The following is a 13761-nucleotide window of genomic DNA, read 5'->3' on the forward strand; positions in this document are numbered from 1 at the left end:
TTGCAGAGGTCCTGGAACCTTGCTGTTGGTTCAGAAGCCCTGAAGAAGGATTTTCTTGTTGTATGTTTACAGAAATCCTGGAAGAGGGTCTTGCTGATATGTTCTGGGGTCCTAGGACTGTTCTGCAGAGAAAAAATGAATTAATGATGACACTGGCTATGTATCTTGTGGCCTGTTAAGCTTTGTCTCCCCAGGAACAGAGATTGCTTAGAACTTTCCTTGGGTCAAGATGATGAAAAGACCTCTCTTTGGGTATTAAATGCTGTGAAAATATCGTAACCTCATTGTAACTCTGGGGTAGGTGGCCTTTGTGCTCTCTACTGCCCCTTTTGAGAAGGTGCTTGGCATTAACTGATGATAATTGTAATTCAGTTGTGATCCAGGGGTGGGAAACTTTTGACTTTTTTGTGCTTTGTGACTGACCAAATGAATGTAATTTGTTTATGATTGGAAACTAATCTCCATTTGAGGAGAGAGTCTTTGTGATTGACTAGATGAGTGTAGTTTCCAGGGGTGGAGGAGTACTTGGAAGAAGGACTTTGTGATTGACTTGGGAAATTATTGAATTACACTTGGTGAATGCTGTATTTTAAATTATGCTGCATTTTGATTTTCTCTGTTCTTAATTTGTCACTGAATAAAATGGAGAGCAGCTATACTGGTATTTAAAAAAAAAAGATACCAAAAGGTTGTGTCCCATATTCTGTGGCAATTTAAAGTATAACATACATAAAAGTTAACATTAAATTAGAAGAAAGATGAAGCTATTGTAACAATTATATCAACTCCCTTCTACACACTTGTTTAAATAAGATATCATGCCTCCCTCAAATGGTAACTGGGTATGTTTCAATGATGCCTTTGCCTATCATTTCCTGGAAAACAGTAGCTACAAGAAGGAATTAGAAAGATATCATAAACCTCTTCAGTCAGAAAATCCCTAATCTTGCCAAGGAAAAACACAGCAGCTAAGACTTGACCAGTTTAGAAAAGAAATTCATTTGTAAAATATTAAGGAGGAAAGAATGAAGACTTAGCATTGTTACCTCCTAAAATGGTGAAGAGGAGGTTAGAACAAAAACCTGCAGAACTTGGCATAATGGTCTGCTAAGCATTTATTAGTGAAAATGGAAGAACTACAAAAATATATGAAATGGAACATATTTACTAATATTTTATAATGCTATTCTCATTAACAATGATAATAAAATGACCATATTTGGGCTACATCAATATTTGATGTATTATGTAATAGTCATCACAAGATCAAAGAATCATATATTTATAATTAGAAGAAACTTTTAGAAGGTTATCTAGATTAACCTTTTCATTGTACAGATGAGAAAACCTATACTCAGAGAAATTGATTTATGGAAGGAAATGGCAGCATCAGGATTTAAACCAGAATCTTCTGACTCCAAATCAGCACTCTTTTCACTGTACATTTCTCAATGGCATTTAAGTAAGTGAAATCAACCCAAAGGGCTATAAAAATATGCATAACTTTTGACCCAGAAATACCAATTCTAAGTCTGCATCCCAAAGAGATCATAAAAATGGTAAAAGGACCCACATGTACAAAAATATTTATAGCAGCTCTTTTTGTGGTGGCCAAGAACTGGAAATTGAGAGAATGCCCATCAGTTGGGGAATGACTGAAGAAGTCATGGTGTATACCATGTAATGGAATGTTTTATAAGAAATGATGAACAGGTAGACTTAAGAAAAACCTGGAAAGACTAATATGAACTGATGCTGAGTGAAATAAGCAGAACCAGGAGAACACTGTAACAGCCACAGTATGCAGTGACTGACTTTGATAGACTTAGCACTTCTCAGTGAGTGAAAAAAGTGAAAACTTCTCAGACTATACTCTAAAATCTAGTAAGGCCTTTCATGGGAAACAGGGGCCCAAGTTCCATTTCACCAGAAATCACATGATTTATAAGGACGCAAAACTCAGAGTGGTAGGGAGTCACCCCTCTCCTCAGTGACATCTCAGCATAAGATTTGCCAAATAAGGACAGAAGTGCTTTCTCAAATGTACATTGGGTGATCTTGTTCCAGTACTTGAGGTAGATTGCAATGCTTAGATTTTGTACCTGACTTCTAGCCAATGGAAGAAAAGGGTCAGAAGGGGTATAGGGGAGAATTCTTCCTTAGGGCTTTATAACTTTGCCATTTCCTTTTGTAAATTACTTCTCCTCCCTGCCCATTTGTCAGGAGGGTGGCCCTTTCTTGAGATCATAATAAACCATTCTTTTCTGCTTCCTACCTTGAGAAACCTCTGAGTATTATTTAGGTAAGGATTTCAGTTGCACACAGTTTTGGGGTGTACATAGTTTTGGGGGGTTTGCCCGGGATTTATCTTTTCATGAGAGGGTCCCACAGACCCTTAACAAGGACCAAAACAATTCCAAAGGACTCATGATAGAAAATGCCATCCACATCCAGAGAAAGAACTATGGAGTCTGAATGCAGAGCAAAGCAGACTATTTTCTGTTTTTGTTTGTTTGTTTTTTCTTTCTCATAGTTCCTCCTGTTCATTCTGCTTCTTCTATACAACATGACTAGTGTGAAAGTATGTTTAATGGGAAGATATGTGTAGAGCCTATACCAGATTGCATGCCATCTTGGAGAGGGGGAATGGAAGGGAGAGGGAGAAAATTTAAAACTTATGGTAGTGAATGTTGAAAATTAAAAATAAGTGAGATTATTTTTCAAATTTTTAATTTATTTATTTTTAGTTTTCAACATTCATTTCCACAAGATTTTGAGTTACACTTTTTTCTCTCCCCGTCTTTCCCCTACCCCCACCCCAAAATAGCAAGCCTGCTGAATACCCCTTCCCCCAATCTGTTCTCCCTTATCCCCCCCCCTTTTTCCCCCCCCCCCCCAACTTTCTAGTAGGGCAAGATGGCTTTCTATACCCCAGTACCTGTATATCTTATTTTCCAGTTGTATATATATAAAAAAAAATTTAAACATTTGTTTTTAAAACTTTGAGTTCCAGATTTTAAAATAAGTAAATTAACTTAAAAAAAGATTGAGGTCAAGAAGAGCAGTTGAGGGGCAGTTAGGTGGCACAGTGAATAGAGCACCGGCCCTGAAGCCAGGAGGACCTGAGTTCAAATCTGGCCTCACACACTTAACATTTACTAGCCTTGTGACCTTGGGCAAGTGGCTTAACCCCAAGTGCCCTCCAAAAAACCCCTCCCAAAAAAAGAGCAGTTGGACCAGAGGCATAATGGTGGTATAATGGTGGAGAAAGAATTTGGTGCAATGGAAAGAGCACTGGGCTTGGAATCAGAAGATCTAGGTTTTAATTTCTATTTGGCTGCTTTATAGCTGTAAGATTTTTTGAAAATCTCTTAACAAGGAAGCCTGTTTTCTCATCTGTAATATGGGAATATAATAAAACTAGCACTACCTAGCTTACAGGATTCTTTTGAAAGAAAGCACATTGCAACCCTTAAAATACTATAGAAATGTAAGATGATGATATTGATGATATAAGACTCCATCAGATGTGATACACTTTTTTCAATATAAATTTTTATGGATATGGTTTTTTTTGCACATTGCTAAACAGTTTCCCCAGTTTCTCCTCTCTCCCAGAGAGCCATCTCATATAATTTTTTTAGAAAAAAATCAGCAAAAATGATTAATATGTCAAGAAAATATGAAAAGACAGTCAATCTTCAACTTTCATGGAAGTAATATTACAAAAAATGGTGTGGATGTTCATATATTGAACCTATAGGGAAACATTGAGGTTAGGTTCCTGTGACCACAAAAAACTGTCATCATTTGCTAGAGAGTGCTAAAAATAGACTTTCCGGCATATACTTTTTTTTATAACCAACATTAACAAAATATTAACTCATTTACTCACAAACTTAGCCACTTTTCCATTTTTTCAGTTCCCTCATTGCTTACTTAAGAGATTAGTACTTTCTGGAGAAGATTCATGAACACTTTTAGGACCCTTTTGTGGATATAATGAATTGCTGATTGACTAACACCAAAAGTAGCAGACAGTGGTTGCAGACATTTCAGCAGGAAATTTATCTAACATTTTATGTTCTCACTAAGCCACATCATTGACTTTGCATGCTTGGACTTAGAGCCCAGAGGGCTTACTTTAGGCTTTGGGGCATAATTACAAAACAAAACTTGAGTTTTAAAGGCAAACAATGAAAATATGCAACAACCATGAAGGAGTTCTATACTCTACAAAGGTAGGGTGAATAAGACTAGTGATGTGCCTAGTAGGATACCAGCAGCTTCACAAACTAGCTGGCATCCCATTTTTTTTTCTCTGCTGCACATAGCCAATGTGTGTGGTTGCCAATGAGAAAGTGAAAATGAGGTTATTAATAAAACCATGCAAATGCTTGAAGTCATGAAAGTAAAATGCTTGATTGTAGATGCAATGTTTCACTCTCTTGGACCTCCCATTTTGTCAAAGGAATGTCATATCTTTTCTTTTCAGCTATGTAAATTCTTTGTAACTTTGCATACTTTAATTTTTCATTTTTTACAGTGTTGTAGTCATTGTGTATTGGTTTTGCTTACTTGGTTATGCTTACTTCATTCTGCATAAGCCATTCATATAAGTCCATGTTTCTCTGTGTTCATATTGTCATTTTTTTATAGCACAGTAATATTCTATTACTTTCATGTACCACAGTTTATTTAGCTATTTCCCAGTCGATTGGCATCTACTTTATTTCCAGTTCTTTGCTACTGCAGAAAGTGCTCCTGTAAATATTTTGATTTTCTTTTTTTTTAAGCAATTGAGGTTAAGTAACTTGCTCAAGGTTACACAGCCAATTATTTCTGGGTATGGTGCTAAGTATCCGAGCCCGGATTTGATCCCCAGGTCATCCCGACACTGGAGCCCGTGCTCTTACTTGCTGTGCTACCTGGCCGCCCCTCCTGTAAATATTTTGTAGTATATGGAATCTTTCTTCTTTCTAGTGACCTCCTTGGGGTATGTATATTCCTGTACTGGAATTTCTCAGTCAAAAATAAGGTGTAGTCACTTTATTTACTGTAGCAGCAAGCACCCCAAGCGTCCTCAGGGTTTGCTGCCAGCACAGGTTCTTGGATCTGCTTTGATAAAGGAAAGCAACTCAAAATGGGTTAACAAGCTTACTTTAATCAGTCAGACATATATCGGTTACCTTGTTCTGGGGAAAAGGTCAGCACCCCGAACTTCAAAGTACACAGACAGAATTATCAAGACAGAAACAGATCTAGTAGACAGATTTCAAACTGTCCAAACATTACATCCATACCCAATCAACATCTGGGTTTCAACATCTGGGTTTTTTCAAAGCGGGGGGGGCTCCAGACAACGGCTTCCCAGAATCCATATCAAATCACAGAACACTTCTCAAAGTGAGCCCCAAAACAAAGCTACACATCAGGGCTTATATAGCCTTCTCCTGGCTCAGAGAATGTAACAACCTTATTGACTCACTGGCCAATCAAGAAGTATCTACTGAAAAACAAGCCTCCCACCCCAGGCTTCAGGTGCACTTTAGCCTAGGGGCAGGGAAGATCTTCCAAATCTGCATTGCCATTACATTTACATAACTCCAAATTGATTTCCAAAATAGCTATATTGACTCATAACTTAACCAACAATGTACCAGTGTATCTATTTTTCCATGAACCCTCCAATATAGACTATTCCCACCTTTTGTCATCTTTTCTAATTTGCAGATTATAAAGTGAAATCCTAGGGTTGTTTTGATGTGCATTTCTTTTATTATTAGTGATTTGGAATATTCTTTCATATAGCTGTCAGTAGTTTGCAATTCTTATGGGAACCATTTGTGTAAATCCTTTGACTACTTATCTAGTGGGGAATATCAAATTCTTCTGAACAAGGATTTTCCTCTCATTTTTCTATTTCCCTTCTTAATCCAACTTCATTAATTTTGCCTTTGCAGAAGCTTTTCCTTTTTTCAATCAAAATTATCTATTATATTGGTTTTTTACATCAACTAACTTTCTTTGAATTCTTCCCTCCCCCAGAGATCCAACCAACAAGGAATATTTTTTTCAAAGAAAAAAAAGGAGAACAAATAAAGAGCAAAAACCATCAGTTCAACAAAAAAGATGAAAATATATGCAATATTACACAACAATGAATTTCCCACCTCTTTTAAGGAGTAGAGGGTGTTGTCTTCTCATATTTCTTCTTGAGAACTTTTTTGTTCTTTGTAATTTTGTGCAGCTCACTCTGCATTTCTTGTGGATTTTGTTCTTTCCATTTATATTTATGTAGTCACAGTGCTTGGCTTCATTTACATTAGTTAATAAAAGTCTTTCCATGCTTCTCTATTAATCACAGCAATTGTTTCTCACATTACAATAATATTCCATTAAATTCATGTGGATCCATATTTCTTGCTTATTTTTGGAGGGGGGAAGGCAGGGCAATTGGGGTTAAGTGACTTGCCCAAGGCCACACGGTCAGTAAGTGTTAAGTGTCTGAGGCCAGATTTGAACTCAGGTCCTCCTGACTCCAGGGCTGGTGCTCTATTCACTGCGCCACCTAGCCACCCCTGAATCCATATTTCTTAAACTCTTCTTCACACTATATAACTGATTATTTTGACAGTTAGGAGACCAAGTGGACCTGGTGTTATGTCCATGTGGCAGTGCAGTGAAGCTCAGAAAAGTGTGTTACTTCAGTGGTTGTATTTGTGTTCTGTTTTGTGTAACCCTGAGAAGTGTTGTGAAGTGAGCTTTATTGCAGGCTGCTAGAGGTCTTGAGCTCTATAACAAAGGGCTAGGAATTAACAATGCTATATTAATTAGGAAAGAATGGAATTGTTTATTTCTCAGATCTATGGATAAAGGAAGAATTTAGGAACAAAGAAAATATAGAAAACATTACAAAATGTAAAATGGAGAATTTTGATTATATAACATTTAAAAGCTTTTAAACTAATGCAACGAAAATTAAAATAAGTATCTCTGATAAAGGTCTCATTTCTCAAATACATAGAAAACTGAGTCAAATTTATAAGTCATTCCCCAATTGATAAGTAGTCAAAGAATATGAACAGTAGTTTTCAGACAAAGAAATCAAAGTTATCTATAGTCATATCAAAAAATGCTCTAGGGGTAGCTAGGTGGCATAGTGAATAGAGCACTGGCCCTGGAGTCAGGAGGACCTGAGTTCAAATTTGGCCTCAAACACTTAATACCTGATAGTCATGTAACATTGGGCAAGTCATTTAACTACAATTGCCCTGCCTTCCCCCCTCCAAAAAGCAAAGAAAAAAATACTCTAAATCACAATTTATTAGAGAAATGCAAATTAAAACAACTCTGAGGTAACAACTCACACCTATCAGATTGACCAATATGCCAAAAAAAAAAAAAGGAAAATGATGAACGTTGGAGAAGTTGTGGGGAAACTGGGAAACTGATCCTACCATACTGCAGTGAGTTTTTGAACTTCCTTTTCCATTTGGACAGTTCTGCTTTTTAAGGCATTCTTCTCCTCACTGGTTTTTTGGACCTCTTTTGCCATTTGATTTAGTCTATTTTTTAAGGTATTATTTTCTTCAGTATTTTTTTGGTTCTCCTTTAGCAAGCCGTTGACTCATTTTTTCATGATTTTCTTGCATCATTCTCATTTCTCTTCCCAATTTTTCCTCTACTTCTCTTGTCTGATTTTCAAAATCCTTCTTGAGTTCCTCTATGGCCTGTGACCAATTAATATTTTTCTTGGAGGATTTTGATGCAGGAGTTTTTACTTTTTTGTCTTCTGGTTCTATGTTTTGATCTTCTTTGTCACCAAAGAATGATTCAATAGTCTGATTTCTCTTGCTCTGTTTGCTCATTTTGCCAGTCAATTACTTGACTTGAGCTCTTTGCCATGGTAGTACTCTGCTTCCAGCAGAGTATTCTTCCAGAATACACTTCCAGAGTGCTGTGTCCCAAATTTCTGGGGTTTTGCACAATTGTTGTCAGAGCTACTTCTAGGCACCTCCTTCAGAACTGTGAGGTGGATTCCCTCTCCACAGCCAGAACAAGCTTTTCTATGCCAGTGCTCCTCCTAACCCCAGGACTACAACACAAGACTGTGACCCAGATCCAAGCAGGGCAAAGCAAGAGAATTCTGCCTCAGCACCAGCAAAGAGATTCCTGTGATTGCCCTCTAGTCAGCTTCTTGGTCCCCCCACCATTTCCATTGCCACAGCCACCGTCTCCACTACCCAGGGGCAGCTGCCAGAACCCTCCTCTTCTCTCACCGAGGTCCAACAGAGTTTTCCCACTGACCTTTTATTTTCTTTTTGGTGTTTATATGTTGAGAAGTCTGGAAACTGCTACAGCTGACAGTGATTCAATCCCATGAGGTCTGCTCCCCAGCTAGTCTATGCTGCCTCTCTGTGACATATTGGCCCATGTGGGACTGCGCTGTGCCCCTAGTCCAGTGTGATAAACCCTTCCTTTTGGCTTGCCAGGCTGACATCAGCTGGAGATGTATTTCATTATGTGATTTTGTGGCTGTAAAATTGTAGCTCTAAAATTTTGTAGCTCTACAATTTGCTTAGAATAATTTTTTACAGGTATTGGAGGTGGTTGGGACATGAGCTCAAATAAGTTCCTGCTTTTACTCCACCATCTTGGCTCCACCTCCTCTGATCCAACCATTCTGGAGAGCAATTTGGAGCTATGCCCAAAAGGCTATAAAACTGTGCATACCCTTTGATCCAACAATACCACTGGTAGGTCTATATCCCAAAGACATAAAAAAAAAGGGGAGGGGGAAGGACCTATTTGTACAAAAATATTTATAGCAGCTCTTTTTGTAGCTCAATTTGGAAATTGAGAGGATGCCCATTAATTGGGGAATTGCTAAACAAGCTGCAGTATATGATTGTGATGGATTATTATCATGCTATAAGAAATGACAAGTGGGATCACTTAGGAAAACATGGAATGACTTACATGAACAGATGCAAAGTGAAGTGAGCAGAACCAGGACAGCATCGTAGACAGTAATAGCAAAATTGTATAATGAAGAATCTTGAATGATTTAGCTATTCTCAGCAATGCAATGATCCAAGACAACCCCAAAGGAGTCATGATGAAGCCTACTATCTACCTCCAAAGAAAGAACTGGTACTATCAGAATAAAAATTAAAGCATGCTATTTTTCCTTCCTTTCTTCAATTCCTTCCTTTCTTTTTTCTTTCTTCTTCCTTCCTTTCTTTTTCTTTCTTCTTCCTTCCTTTTCCTTCTTTATTTCTCTTTCTTTCCTCCTTCCTTCTTTCCTTCCTTTCCTTCTTTCTTTCTTCAAGTGTTGTACAAAATTAAAAGGGCCTGGGTCTCCCATTGCATCCTGAGTCATTTCCAGTCATCCTGATGAATATCAAGTCACTGTATCCAGATGGCTCTGGAGGAGAAAGTGAGGCTGGTGACCTTGTACAGACCTCCTTCACTCAAATCAAAGTCAACTACAAGTAATGTCATCATTTCCCTGATTCCATGGTCCTTTTCAAAAACAAAGGACAAGCACAACAGAATTACTAATAAAGAAATATTTTACATGATTAGACATGTATAAACTATATTGGATTCCTTATTGTTTCAGGGAGTGGGGAGGGGAGAGAGGGAAAGAGGGATAGAATTTGGATCTCAAAACCTTAAAAAATGTCTAAAAATTGTTTTAACATGTAATTGGGGGGGGAAATAAAATATATAAAACAACAACCAAAAAAATCCCCAATGCTGTATCTATCCTTCTCTGCTGTATGTATATACTTTCCTGTAATCAATCAAAAAGCATTTACTAAGCCCCTATGTTCTAGGCACTATGCTAGGCACTGAATATATTCCCTCCGACGTAAGCTTGCTTGTACCTATAGGATTATAAGCACAAACTTTGAAAAGAAACTAGAACTTTCCCTCCTTCCCAGTCTAGCATAGAGATATCTATGACCAAGGTGCTAAGTAGTGCCAGATTCTAAAGCAAATAAGAACTGAGTGGAGATGTAGAATGAAAGTGGGTGACATACCAGGGGAAATTTTTGAGTATGAACCAGTGAGGTAGTCTAAACTAAAGGTTCTAAATCCAACTGGTACCAGAGTTATGAGTCTTGGAAGAGAGGATTTTATTACATACTGTCTTGGGAATACAAGTGAATTTTTTTTCTGTTAATTTGCTATTCACAGAGACTTGCCATTGGAGGGGATCTCAGAGACTATCTAGCAAAATTCATACCTGAGCAAGGATCCTTCTACAACATACCTGAAGAGTAATTATCTAGCCTTTGCTTGAAGATTTCCAGTGGGGGAATTCATTAACTTTTGAGAAAATATTTTCACTTATATTGTCTAAATTTCCTAGCTAGCAACTTTCACCCACTGATTCTAGTTCTGCCTTCTGGGGTCAAACAGAAGAAGTCAAATTCCTCTTATACATGAAAACCCTTCAAATACTTGAAGATACTGAGTCTTGTCTTCTCCAGATCAAACATTCCTAGTTCCTTCAACTAATCCCTAAGTTGTAAAATCTTGAGGCTCTTCACCCTTCTGATAGTTCATCCTTTGGACATTCATCTTATTATTAATGTTCTTCAATAAATCAATGAATCAAGTATAAAACTTATAAAATATCTACCAAGTGACCAGCACTATGCTAGACCTAGGGATAAAAGCTGAAAGAATAAAAACAATCCCTAAAGAGCCTTTCATTTTAATATGGAAGGCAAGTACATATACAAATATTTACAGCATAAATGTTAATAAATTCAAATATATTCAAAGTACTTAAACAGAAAGTAGTTTGTGAGGAGGGGGCTCTAATAGTTGGGGGGAGCCATAAAGTTTTCATATGTGAGATGGTATCTGAGCTGTCTCTTAAGGTTTTTCCTTCTCAAAATATGGTCCTCATAATTGAAAACAATATTCTAGATGTGTCTAACCAGGATACAATGCAACCCTTTCTAGTCCTAGATACTATACAGCTGTTAATACAAGGTAAGATCAATCATTTAAAAGGTTTTTTTGGCTGCCATTTCACACTGTTGATTCAAATTGCACTTTCTATTAATTTCCCTGGATACTTTTCAAACTGTGCTTTATTGTTTCAAAATTATCTTTTGCTCAGGCCCTATTAATACTAGACAACTGATTATGTAACACATGAGTGTATGTGTGTGTGTATCACTTAAAATTTATTTTGAATTTTTATTGACATCTTTTGGTTTTGCATTACCTTAATGTCTCATTGTATCACTCCACCTTCTACCTAGCCATCCCTTATAACAAAAGATTAAAAAAAAAAGCAGCTCAGCAAATTGCAGTGTTGCAAATTCACAGTCCCCTATCTCTGCAAAGAAGGGCTATAGGGAGGCACATTGCTCTACATCTTCTTTGGGGATCAGTTTGTTTAGTGTAATTACAATGTTCAGTTTTTATTTCTGTTGTGGTTTTTACCATGTATGTTGTTGTCATCTAGGTGGCAAAGAGTGCCACCCATGGAGTCAGAAGGACCTGAGTTCAAATTTGGCTTCAGATACTTACCAGCTATGTGACCCTGGGCAAGTCACTTAAAATTTTGCCTCAGTTCCTCATCTGTAAAATGAGCTGCAGAAGGAAATGATAAAACCACTCCAGTAAGTTTGCCAAGAAAACCCCAAATGGGTCATGGAGAGTCAGACACAACAACAACAAAGTCATTGTGTATTTTGTTTTACAGGTTATTCTTCACTTTGCATCAGTTCCTATGTCTTCCCATGCCTCCCTTCAGGTGAATAGCATAGTAATATTCTATCCTGAATGGCTTTCAAATTTCTCATTTTCCGGCTGTGTGAGGGCAAATGAGCCAGATGTGTTACAATTTTAAGTAACCTTACATTCCTTTAATCCTGATTTAAATAACCCTGATTCCTTTAATCCATGTGACTCCAGGGATAAGTGACACAAAGGTTATGTTGCCATGCATGAGTCTAGAAATCCAGGAGGTTTTGCTTATAAACTTGTGAAGAAGCTCCTGGTAGAGAAGACTTTTAAAATTCAAGCCTCTTCCTTGAGTGGGGAAACCACAAGAAGAAAGGGTATAGAAACCAAGATTGTCCCATTAGAGGAAATTTAAAGGCATAAAAGGAATAATTAAAAGCATAAATGTTAAATTTTCCCCCTCTCCCTGCCCTTCCACCCTCTATTTGGGATTTTCTTGGTGGATATTGGAGTGGTTTGTCATTTCCTTCTCCAGCTCATTTTATAGGTGAAGAAACGGAGGCCAAAAAAAGGGTTAAGTAACTTTCCCAAGGTCACACAACTAGCAATTGTCTGAGGCCAGATTTGAACTCAGGAAGATGAGTCTTCTTACCTCCACGTCTAGCATTCTATTCCACTTCACCCCAGCTGCCCTTTTAAAATGAAGTTGATATGATACAATGTGTTCGAGAATGATAGGATGAATATCCAGCTAAGCATCTGGGAAATTTCTAGCAACCTTATAAGATGTTATTTTCTTTTGTATTTGTTTTATGTGACCCTGCCACACAAATGAGCAGCTGCCTAGTCAAGAGTTAAGTGTACCCCGAATGTCTGCATGTGGTCCACCTGAAGGCCTTGTGTTGTTTCAGAAGCAGGAAACTGCATCAAAGAGGAATTTAGAGATGTGTCCTGCAGATTGTCTAAGAGCCTAATCTGAGCCTAATCTGATCTTCTGCAACTACACTTTATTCCCTTTCACTGGTAAAGAGTGTTAAGCATTAAGCATCCTATATGACACCCTGGTCTAAAAGGTAGGTAAATCTGCTGTTGCAAAACAAAACAAACCCCAAAGACCCCCTAATATACTATGAAAACAAATAACTTTTAAAATTATATGCATGTTTATTGCTTTTGAGTATCACATTCATTTTCCTTCATTCTGAATTTTATACATACACAGAAAAAGAGAGGGAGAGAGAGAGAGAGAGAGAGAGAGAGAGAGAGAGAGAGAGTACCTTTTTTTTTAAGTAACAGGCTAATAGGAAAGATGTTTGGACAGTAACAGCCATATGTAATGTGATTTGAGCAATGCTAAAATGCTCTGCTTATCTCAGAATATGAACTGTGACTATTATTACCAAGTAGAAAGTCTGATTCATTTAGAAAATTTTTATTTTGAATTTGACAAACCAAAAAATATGGTCATTTTCATTGTTATACAAAGAATAAAAAAGAGGATTGTTATGTACAGATTTTTTAGAACTATATATTAAATTTAACAAAATTTTCCAATACTTTCTATGCTTGTCTGTATACCTTTAAGAATCCCCTTCTGCTTTCTTCACTGTACTGTGTAGTTTAGTATTTCACTGACATTTTTTCCCTTTTCTAGATATTATCATTAGCCACTCTACTTCCCCTCCCCAAAAGTAAGTACAAGCCCTCCTTTGTAACAGGTAAGTGTGATAATGCAAAAACAAATCCATACATTGGTCATGTTTGAAAATGTGAGTCTCACATAGCATTTTTTTCTCTATCATCTCTTGGTCAAGAGTAGGAGAACATGAATGATCAATTTTCTGGAGTAGAACATGAATTATTGATTTTCAAAGTAGTTCTCTGTCATCATGTTGATCATAATCCTTAAGTCTTTTACAGACATTTTTCTTTATGCTGTTGTAGCAATTTTATAAATTGTTCTTTTGGTTCTGCTCACTTCATGATATCATCATCAGTCCTCTCATTTTTTTTTTTGGAGGGGAGAAGGCAGGGCAGTTGGGG

The sequence above is a fragment of the Petaurus breviceps genome, unplaced genomic scaffold (assembly GCF_028583685.1).
Source record: "Petaurus breviceps papuanus isolate PSGF00001 unplaced genomic scaffold, PetGlider_PUasm1.0 91133, whole genome shotgun sequence".
Lineage (NCBI taxonomy): Eukaryota > Metazoa > Chordata > Mammalia > Diprotodontia > Petauridae > Petaurus > Petaurus breviceps.